The sequence below is a fragment of the Bacillus rossius genome, chromosome 17 (assembly GCF_032445375.1).
Source record: "Bacillus rossius redtenbacheri isolate Brsri chromosome 17, Brsri_v3, whole genome shotgun sequence".
Classification (NCBI taxonomy): Eukaryota; Metazoa; Arthropoda; class Insecta; order Phasmatodea; family Bacillidae; genus Bacillus; species Bacillus rossius.
This window is the reverse complement of record NC_086344.1, coordinates 7,339,377-7,351,477: the sequence shown is the minus strand read 5'-3', so window position 1 is coordinate 7,351,477 and position 12,101 is coordinate 7,339,377.

Genomic DNA, 12,101 nt, shown 5'->3' with positions numbered 1-12,101 from the left:
TCCGTTGTGTTCTTTTCCTTAACTTCTCTGTTGAAATCAAGTTTCCTTTTCGCGATTGTATTTTCTGAGTTGGACTTCTTTTTAGACATTCTGTTGGCCTCACTTGTTATATTCTTTTTATTGAATAGTTGTCCTTCCTTATCTTTTTTGTTTCTTCTGCTTTTGTTCTTCTTTTAGTTTTTTCAGTCGCTTAATTTATTCTTTGTCTGCCAGCAGTTTTTTATTGGGTGTAGAAGTCAAAAGTTCACTTTTTTCTCCTCTCATTTTCCTTGAAATGATCTTCCTCTTCAAATCACAAGCAACTGGAGAAATCTTCTCAATGGCATTTAGGAAGGCATTTGAAGTGGAGGGAACAGCCATGTCAACCAAATATGTGTGCTGAGGTGGTATGGCCACTTTCATGTTGGAAGTTGAAGCTTTAGTCTCTTCAAGATGTTGGCTAGAGACATCACAATGGCCTACTCTTTTTCCTGGTTGTCAGTGGACCTACACTGATGTTCGATGCTGGGAGAAAATATAGCTCAGTGAAAATATTTTTATTCAATGGGTAGATCCCTGTACATTCAAATCCTGATTTTGCTAGATCCATTCTGCATATTTTTGAGAAAGCATTTCCTACCAATCCACAGATATCTTGTTCAGTGATTTTCAAACCTTGTCTTCCATACTTGGACATCCATGTCTCACATGCTGAATTAAATGCATTTTTGAAAGGTTTCATGACTGCTCTATCCAATGGCTGGAGCTTGTGTGTGGTATGTGGGGGTAAACTCAACATGTGAACATTATGTTCCTTGGCATACGGAATGACTTGCAGGTCTTTGTGAGTGCTATGAGCATCCAATACTAACCGAACTGGACTCTGTTCTGATGGGTGAACTTTCTCAACAAATGACTTCAGCCATTTCAGAAATCCTGATAGTCTACTGAGATCCAACCACTTTCTTGAGCATCAAATGTGCTTCCATCTGGTGCATCTTTTGTCAATACTGTGTTCATTCGAATCCTGGGAAACTCAAAAAGAGGGGGGATAAACAGATCCCCTGCAACATTGATGCAAAGCATCACAGTTATGTTCCTTCCACGTTCACCCGATGTGAGCTTGCTAACTTGTTTTTCCCCTTTAAGAGACAAAACTTTCGATGTGTTAGAATGTACAACACTGACACCAGTTTCGTCGCAGTTGAAAATTCTGCTTGGAGGAAAAGAATACTTTCTTGTCAGCTCGTCTAATTTGGAAAAAAAAGTTGTTCACCTGTTCATGGTTAAAACCATGAGCTCTCTGTAGGTTTGTGGATTGAGCACTGCGCAGAGAAAATTCAGGATGGCGTTTAATGAATCCACGATAAAATTTGTTTCCTGCAGTCTTTTTCTTTTTGTTGAACTGATGTGGCAATTTCAAGTGCTCAGCTAGATCGTATGCCAAGGTTAACAGTTCTTTTTTATTAACTGGCAAGAAGCAACTGTCCAGGTGTTTAAGATGTTCAACATGATCACTTTATAAACTGTCATTAAATGTGTTTCGAAATCTACCCATTGAAGGTGAGAGTTTAACAGAATTTCCTTGTTTGATTGTACAGACACGCTCTCCTAATGTGCTTTTAGGCACAGAAAAATGTCCAGCTGCTTGTCTAATAGGCCTACTGTAAATGCCCGCCAAAACACCATCTAAAGCTTTTTTCATTTTATCTTCATCCCATTTTCCTTTTTTGGCTGCTGCCATCGGTTCAAAATATTCCTGAAAACAAACAATACTTACAATGTGTTTTTTACGATATTTTATTTCTATCCGGTACTGGGACATAGCCACTGTCCGGTACTGGGGCCACACGAGAGTTTACAAAACATTGAAAATGACTAAAACCTAAGCGAAATTATCTCAATGTCAATACAGCTTTTTTATCTATAAACATGTGGAATCTCAAGTAAAATATGATAAACACAATTTACTTACCTAAAGAAGGTAAAAAATTGGTTCAAAAATTAACTTTGTAGTATGAAAAACAAGCCTTCCACACTTTCCAACGAATAACTCAACTACGGCAAGAGATACGACTAAGTGGCGCTATCTATACAATTGCTATGTGTAACTCTACCTGCCTATGACCGTCAAGTACTGTTATCTAGAGGAGAAATTTGTAACATTCTACAGTCCGGAACTGGGGATCGTCTGGTACTGGGGCAAGTTCCCCTATGATTTTACAAGTTAAACTATACAAAAGAGGAGAATAGACCCTGTTTGGGAAGCTTGCGACTTCTTCCCCCTATGGAGCTCTCGACCCCCCCCCCCCCCCCCCCCACTTAGGGAATCGGCACCACCAGATATTTTTCAGGGGAAAAAAGGGAAATATTTGGTATAATAGGGGCATTTTCTTTCGAAAAGGGAAATTTTTTCTTCGAAAAAGGGAATTTTGTTGTATAATGAAGTGTTTTGAGGGTTTTTTGCCGCCTGAAGTTGCGTAATCCAAGATGGCTACCTCGAATCCCTGAATTCCCAGCACCCAGCCCCTGCCCCAGAACGATATAAGTATATTCACCTACTGGTGTTTTTTTAATAATTATTTATTAAAATCTAAGTAAAACATTTTTTACAAATTTTCAAGATTTTTTCTATTTTCTAGCATATTAATTACATGATTTTCAAGATGGTGACCATAAAAATAATTAAAACAGTTACATCATAGTTCTAAATTGTTGACATGACATCCTAATTGTCGAGTTCATGACTTCGGAGGCTTAAGGGAGTCTTTTGATTTGGATCTTAAGCCTTATTACGGACTTTTCAAGCCATTAGCATTTTTAAGGTCTGTAACGCCCCTCGTGCCTCAAAATAAAATTATTTTATTTTGATAAAAAGTTCTTGGAAACTGCTGGGCAAAATACAAAAGAAAATTAAAGTTAATTACCAGAGGGGGGACGAGGTGGTGAACAAGACAAAATTTACACTCCCAGCACACTAGTAACTTGGGGAGTTCGTGGATCGATGAAATAAAGAAGGTATTTGATAAATAAATACACTACATCGGTAGCTTGGTCTATAGGTTTTCCTGGTTTATTATTAAGAGATTTTGTTTTCGCATTATTTCAACATGACAATAAAGATCTTAGTAAGTAACAAATTTAAGGGGGCGCCCCGGGATTATTTAAAACAATACATATTACACCTTAACAAATAAATGATTACCTACCTAAACAAAAATTTAAAAATTGCAACAAAATTTGATTCTCCCAACGATTACATATACATGAGTTTCCTTGATTTTACATGGCCCTGAAAATTACGTTCTTAAGGCACTGCTCGCTGGTATATTTTTAATTAAATTAGTTCCTTCTATGCACGTGGAATATACATATAGCTTATATCACACAGGTCTTCCCAGGATGACGTCGGACCGAGAGGAAAACTCTTCTAAAGGGGGAAATCAGCAGCAGGTCCCGAAGATCATGCGGGGAGCAATTTCTCTCCCCGGAAACTTTGACCCTGTCTGAAACACAGCCCAAATTCAAAACGAATTAGACCTTCGTCCAGACAGTCATACACAGTTGGCGCGAAAGCCAACAACGGGAATTTGGGGAGAAAAAAAACGGATTACTCACCAAACAGGGTGTGGAAACAGGGCTCGCGAGGTGTCTCGCGCCGACATCAGCATGGCGCGTACCGAGAATTCGCGGATGCGCGAAGGAAACCAGATTTAAAGAATTAAATATAAATAAAAAAATTAACTACGCATGACAGTAGTATAGGATAGCCGGTCCGAGGACATGGCGCTGGCGCGTGGTGTGTGGCCGGTGGTGTTTTCCGTCATCTTGGATTGTGATGTCACGGCGGCCATCTTGGATGGTTGTGACCTTGACCTTTGACCTTGACATTTGACCTTCAAAATGTGTCAAAATCCGCCAAAATTGGGCAAAAATTGCCCAAAATTCCTCAAAAATCGCCAAAATTTACATTTCTTAGGAAAAAAATTCCACCAAAAAATCTCAAAAAATTCCTCAATTCAAAAATTAGAATTTCGAAAATCCTCAAAAGTCGTTTTGTCCTAGAAAGAACCCAAATTCCTAAAAGAGGCTTAAGCATCCTTGTCTACAGCCTCCGATAAGCCTCTGACGTCATCTAGGATTATGACCGCCATCTTGGAGGAGTGTAACGGGACATAGCGCAACGGGACATAACGTAACGGGACATAACGTAACGGGACAAGTAGATCACGGCGGCCATCTTGGATCCGCCATTTTGGATGACGTAATTGTGTTCTCGAAAATTCCGGCATTGTGTTTTCCGCCATTTTGGATGATGACGTCACCGTTGCAATTTTCGTTACGGCCGCCATCTTTAACTTTTTTATTTATTATCCGATTTTAACGAATTTTTTTTTAAAATTTATAAAAAAATTAAATAATAAAAATTTAATAAAATACTTATAAAAAATTTACAATTACGACACGGAGCTCGGAGTCCTCGGTTCGAACCCGGTGAGGGCGAAAAAAATAAAAATGGCGACCGATCCTCCTCCCGTGGTGACTTTTGGCAGACTGACTCCCACCACTTTTCTTAAAGCATATATATATCGTCACCTAGTATGACGTCATGTCCGCCATCTTGTCTTCGATGCTGGAAGCCATCATCATCATTGTATCGTCGACGAGAGTGCGCTGACACCATGTTAGTTTAGTTCGTATCCGCTAGAGTGCAGTAATCATTTATTACTGTGACACCCGCCATCTTGAAATATGGCCGCCATCTTGAAAATCCGTAATTATTTAGCTAGAAATTCGGGAAAAATTCCAAAATTCATTAAATAAATCACTCATTAACTTACATATTGATTCGATCCGCTCCAGTCCTTGGTTCGATCCCTGAATGATACAAAACATTTAATTTTATATAAAAAATAATAATTTCAATAAACCATGTTCAACATTCTTAAAGAGACATTAAAACCTTTACTGTCATCATCATCCTATAAGCCACCAACACCAACATATTGGTAATTCATAATTTTAATGCTAGAGATTCGGGAAAAAGTTCAGATATCATTAAATAAATTTCCAATCAATGTACTGATTAATTAGATCAACTTAGGTCCTTGGTACGATTATGGACGATGAAAAAAATATCAATTTAACATAATAGTAACAGGTTCGAGGAATTAAACACCACAAGTTCTTTCACAAACATAATATTTATTACATAATTTCTATTCTACTACAGGATCACTTACGAAAGCCAGCAAATTTACAATCATTTAGTTCCGCAGCGGTGTGAAATGACTAATTCTTAGCTCCAATCGGTTTATACTAGACAGAGTCCAGCCAGAACCTTTACAGACATAGTCCACCTCTTCTTGACAGAGTTTCTGGATACCGTTTTTAACAGTTTGCTTCACATCGTTAGAACTGTAAATTACTGCAGCCGATGTCTTGAATGCACACTTCTTCACTTTGTCATTGAACGGATATGGCTTTCCATATATACAGTCCAACCACAAGTTATATTTCAAAGGTCCGTTTGTTGCTACATCATCAGTAAGCTGATTGATTATCTTCTGTCTGATATCGTCAAGAAAATTACAAATGTCCTTCGACTCACCGAACGTATTTAGATAATAGTAGTCTTTCAACGTTCCACGAAATGCAGACTGCGTCAAGTAGAAGCCATTATCGTTCACTTGTAATGCTCCGAACACAGTCTTAGGTTTAGTTCCATGTTCAGACGTCATAACAATCGGTTGCTGGGCATCTGTTCTTTTGGTTGTACGCTTTCGTGTCTCCAATCTAAAGCGAGGAGTCGAAATGTCGGCAGGTAGTTCAACAGTAGGAGCACAGACTCCACCTTTACATTTTTTCGCATGATGTCGCAAACTGTCAATTCGAGTAAACCATTTAAGGCACTCATCACATCGAAACTTCATGCGAGAAGGATTCTTCGTACATTTGCTCCGCTCATGTCTTCGTGCATCATGGGAAAATGCGAACGACGTATCACAGTAGCTGCAAGGATACCGTGGTGATGAAGACGATCCTTTCAGACCCGATCCAGATACAGACGTTGCAACAGTAGTACCATTTCCAGGCATTCTCTTATGCACATCGATGCATCGTTGTTGCGACGAAACCTTTACTTTCTGCCGCACAGCAGGACCTTTGCATGCCTTCATGTGCGTTTTCATATTATCTTTTCTGGCAAACTGCTTATGACATTTCTCACAAACAAACATTTTACGATATAGGTTCTTGGCACATTCGCTCCTCTCGTGTCGTCGAGCATTGCTGCTGTTTGAGAAAATCTTGTCACAGTAACAACACCGATGTTCGTTAGTTGTTGTCGATTCGGCATCCATTGAAGCCTCCATCGAGGGCGAAACGAAGTTCGTCGAGTTTTCCTGCACAGCCAGCACTACCGGCATTAAAGTCTCTTCTGCTGGTGGTATCGCGTCTGATGAAGTCTCCTCCAGTGTTGTCGCCGTGGTTGTCAACGGATTCTGCTCCTTCTCCGTCGTAGCTGCCGTCAAGGTTCCCGTAGTCGACGGTACAACCTCCATCGAGTTCGACGTTAAAGACGGTAAAGATGCCATCGAGGTCTCAAGAACAGATAATTGACACGACTTATGCACCAGAAGAAACAAACTAGACGATCCTTACACCGCCGACGTCAGTAACAAACTGAGCGATCTACTGTCTAGGACTCGCTTATATACATGCACCGTATGGAATAATACGCTAGTCAAATCAAGAACCATGTACATTAATACTAGAGTCAAATCTACAAAATTAAAAAAGAGGATCATTTGATCGAAAAAAAAATTCGATCTCTCCAATATACGCCAGGCTCCAAGAGCTACAATTCACGTCATCAGATCCATCTACATTTTGCTCCTATGCTTCAATTGACCATTAGCTGCAAGTGCTCCAACAGCTCCATCAGCTCCAACACGTAATGTACGCAATGTACGTGCAATACATACAATTTACACGCAATAAATGTAATGATTACACAGTACACACAGGAAACGGAACGTACACACAGTACACACACACACAGGAAACGGAAACGTACACACAGTACACACACAGGAAACTGAACGTACACACAGTACACACAGGAAACAGAACGTACACACAGTACACACAGGAAACGGAATGTACACACAGTACACACACAGGAAACGGAACGTACACGCAATTTACGCAAAGTACACGCAATGTACGCAATGTACGCAATGTACACAATATATATGCAATGTACACACAATGACTACGCTTCGTTCGCGCAGGACAAGCATTTAATGAAAATGAAGCACGTTTGGACGGAAATTCTATAAAACGAAAGCTCATTTAACGAAAAGGAGGCACATTCTCTCGTTCATTCAACTTGGTAGGATACGATCGCAATGATAAGTTAGGATATAATTTCTCCAACAGTCTATGAATCCAACAGTTTATATTTCCATTAGCCATCGACTCCAACAGTCATTGGCTCCAACAGTCATTGGCTCCAACGGCCTTTTGGTTCATCAGCTCCAATGATATTTGGTTAGAATGCTACGACTCTAAGAGACTATGAGACTACAATTCTACGAGTGTACAAGACTCCTCCAACTACCTTCAAGTGTACAAAGCTCCAACTACTTCAACAGCATTATGTTATAAGATTACATGACTGCTTGTTTACATAGCTACAAGTCAACGAGGCTACTTGGCTACGTAGATACAAGTATACGAGGCTCCAAGCCATCATGACTACGCGACTACGAGCCATGAGGTAACGAGACTACGTGACTACGGGTATTCAAGCTTACGAGACTGCGAGGCTACAGAGCTACGAAGCTTCTAGAACATACGTTTACGAGACTGCGAGAATACAGGACTACAAGTGTACACGAGTACTTGACTACTTCTTAGCTTCATCAGCTCCAAATGGCTCCAACAGGTCCAACAGCCTCCAAATGCTTAACACAGCTCCAAATGGCTCCAAATGCTCCAAACGGTCTCCAAATGCTTGACAGCTCCAAATATCTCCAGCAGCTCCAACAGCTCCAAAAGGCTCCAAATGCTCCAAACAGCCTCCAAATGGCTCCAACAGGTCCAACAGCCTCCAAATGCTTAACACAGCTCCAAATGGCTCCAACAGCTCCAACAGCCTCCAAATGCTTAACACAGCTCCAAATGGCTCCAAATGCTCCAAACGACCTCCAAATGCTTGACAGCTCCAAATGTCTCCAAATGCTTAACACAGCTCCAAATGGCTCCAAATGCTCCAAACGGCCTCCAAATGGCTCCAACAGCTCCAACAGCCTCCAAATGCTTAACACAGCTCCAAATGGCTCCAAATGCTCCAAACGGCCTCCAAATGCTTGACAGCTCCAAAAGGCTCCAAATGCTTAACACAGCTCCAAATGCTTCAAAAGGCTCCAATTATCGCATCTGTCTTCGTCGGCATTTTCTCTTTTGCTCCCACTGCTTCAACAGCATTATGTTATATGATTCCATGGATACTTTGTTACGTAGCTACAGGTCTACGAGGTTCCAATGCATCATGTTTACGAAGCTTCCAGAACACAAGGTTACGAGACTGCGAGGCTACAGGACTACGAAGCTTCCAGGACACGAGGCTACATGGCTACGAGACTACATGACTCTAACTGATTACAATAGCACCACTCAGTGGTGAGAGTTAGGTTATCTAATGCAAAGCAAATTGATGCAAGTAGTTCTGGCTGTCATCAACAGATGTAGCCACGTGTTGCTTGCAGGTGAATATTAATTAGTTATTTTATGTGGGATGCGGGATGCTCACTAACGATCGCAAAAGAAGGAGGGCTTCGCTAGACACCAAGGAGAAGGAAGTTCGTCCATCCTGTTAGTGCTTCTTAGATTTCTCAGAGATTATTTGACTGAATAATGATATATTTTTTTTTAAATTTCCACCTGATAAAAATTTACAAGTGCTGATTTATTGGCAGAATTTCAGTAATTAAATGCAACCTTGAATAAAAAATGACATGACTCATTAAGTAAAAAATTCTTCATGCAGAGATCAATTCCTCATCAGTAACCAGAAGCACTCGGAGAAAACCATCAGATGTCTAGTCAGGAATAATCAGAAGCACCCAGAGAAAACCATCAAAATATTGTCAAGAATAATCAGGAGCACACGGAGAAAACTACCATAATATTGTCAAGAATAAACGGGAGCACACGGAGAAATCCACCATAATATTGACAAGAATAATCAGGAGCACACGGAGAAAACCACCGCAAGTTTTCTTTGATATCATAAAATTTCAGGAAAAAAATAATAAAAAATAAAAATAAATTAATAAAAAATTAAAAATAAATAAAATAAAAAAATACATAAAATTCTGGCTTGTACTAGAACTCTATCTTTGTTCAACAATGAGAAGTTCACAAGCTAGCAGAATATATTTATGTATTTTTTTATTTTATTTTTTTTTAATTTTTTATTAATTTATTTTTATTTTTTATTATTTTTTTCCTGAAATTTTATGATATCAAAGAAAACTTGCGGTGGTTTTCTCCGTGTGCTCCTGATTATTCTTGTCAATATTATGGTGGATTTCTCCGTGTGCTCCCGTTTATTCTTGACAATATTATGGTAGTTTTCTCCGTGTGCTCCTGATTATTCTTGACAATATTTTGATGGTTTTCTCTGGGTGCTTCTGATTATTCCTGACTAGACATCTGATGGTTTTCTCCGAGTGCTTCTGGTTACTGATGAGGAATTGATCTCTGCATGAAGAATTTTTTACTTAATGAGTCATGTCATTTTTTATTTAAGGTTGCATTTAATTACTGAAATTCTGCCAATAAATCAGCACTTGTAAATTTTTATCAGGTGGAAATTTAAAAAAAATATATCATTATTCAGTCAAATAATCTCTGAGAAATCTAAGAAGCACTAACAGGATGGACGAACTTCCTTCTCCTTGGTGTCTAGCGAAGCCCTCCTTCTTTTGCGATCGTTAGTGAGCATCCCGCATCCCACATAAAATAACTAATTAATATTCACCTGCAAGCAACACGTGGCTACATCTGTTGATGACAGCCAGAACTACTTGCATCAATTTGCTTTGCATTAGATAACCTAACTCTCACCACTGAGTGGTGCTATTGTAATCAGTTAGAGTCATGTAGTCTCGTAGCCATGTAGCCTCGTGTCCTGGAAGCTTCGTAGTCCTGTAGCCTCGCAGTCTCGTAACCTTGTGTTCTGGAAGCTTCGTAAACATGATGCATTGGAACCTCGTAGACCTGTAGCTACGTAACAAAGTATCCATGGAATCATATAACATAATGCTGTTGAAGCAGTGGGAGCAAAAGAGAAAATGCCGACGAAGACAGATGCGATAATTGGAGCCTTTTGAAGCATTTGGAGCTGTGTTAAGCATTTGGAGCCTTTTGGAGCTGTCAAGCATTTGGAGGCCGTTTGGAGCATTTGGAGCCATTTGGAGCTGTGTTAAGCATTTGGAGGCTGTTGGAGCTGTTGGAGCCATTTGGAGGCCGTTTGGAGCATTTGGAGCCATTTGGAGCTGTGTTAAGCATTTGGAGACATTTGGAGCTGTCAAGCATTTGGAGGTCGTTTGGAGCATTTGGAGCCATTTGGAGCTGTGTTAAGCATTTGGAGGCTGTTGGAGCTGTTGGAGCCATTTGGAGCTGTGTTAAGCATTTGGAGGCTGTTGGACCTGTTGGAGCCATTTGGAGGCTGTTTGGAGCATTTGGAGCCTTTTGGAGCTGTTGGAGCTGCTGGAGATATTTGGAGCTGTCAAGCATTTGGAGACCGTTTGGAGCATTTGGAGCCATTTGGAGCTGTGTTAAGCATTTGGAGGCTGTTGGACCTGTTGGAGCCATTTGGAGCTGATGAAGCTAAGAAGTAGTCAAGTACTCGTGTACACTTGTAGTCCTGTATTCTCGCAGTCTCGTAAACGTATGTTCTAGAAGCTTCGTAGCTCTGTAGCCTCGCAGTCTCGTAAGCTTGAATACCCGTAGTCACGTAGTCTCGTTACCTCATGGCTCGTAGTCGCGTAGTCATGATGGCTTGGAGCCTCGTATACTTGTATCTACGTAGCCAAGTAGCCTCGTTGACTTGTAGCTATGTAAACAAGCAGTCATGTAATCTTATAACATAATGCTGTTGAAGTAGTTGGAGCTTTGTACACTTGAAGGTAGTTGGAGGAGTCTTGTACACTCGTAGAATTGTAGTCTCATAGTCTCTTAGAGTCGTAGCATTCTAACCAAATATCATTGGAGCTGATGAACCAAAAGGCCGTTGGAGCCAATGACTGTTGGAGCCAATGACTGTTGGAGTCGATGGCTAATGGAAATATAAACTGTTGGATTCATAGACTGTTGGAGAAATTATATCCTAACTTATCATTGCGATCGTATCCTACCAAGTTGAATGAACGAGAGAATGTGCCTCCTTTTCGTTAAATGAGCTTTCGTTTTATAGAATTTCCGTCCAAACGTGCTTCATTTTCATTAAATGCTTGTCCTGCGCGAACGAAGCGTAGTCATTGTGTGTACATTGCATATATATTGTGTACATTGCGTACATTGCGTACATTGCGTGTACTTTGCGTAAATTGCGTGTACGTTCCGTTTCCTGTGTGTGTACTGTGTGTACATTCCGTTTCCTGTGTGTACTGTGTGTACGTTCTGTTTCCTGTGTGTACTGTGTGTACGTTCAGTTTCCTGTGTGTGTACTGTGTGTACGTTTCCGTTTCCTGTGTGTGTGTGTACTGTGTGTACGTTCCGTTTCCTGTGTGTACTGTGTAATCATTACATTTATTGCGTGTAAATTGTATGTATTGCACGTACATTGCGTACATTACGTGTTGGAGCTGATGGAGCTGTTGGAGCACTTGCAGCTAATGGTCAATTGAAGCATAGGAGCAAAATGTAGATGGATCTGATGACGTGAATTGTAGCTCTTGGAGCCTGGCGTATATTGGAGAGATCGAATTTTTTTTTCGATCAAATGATCCTCTTTTTTAATTTTGTAGATTTGACTCTAGTATTAATGTACATGGTTCTTGATTTGACTAGCGTATTATTCCATACGGTGCATGTATATAAGCGAGTCC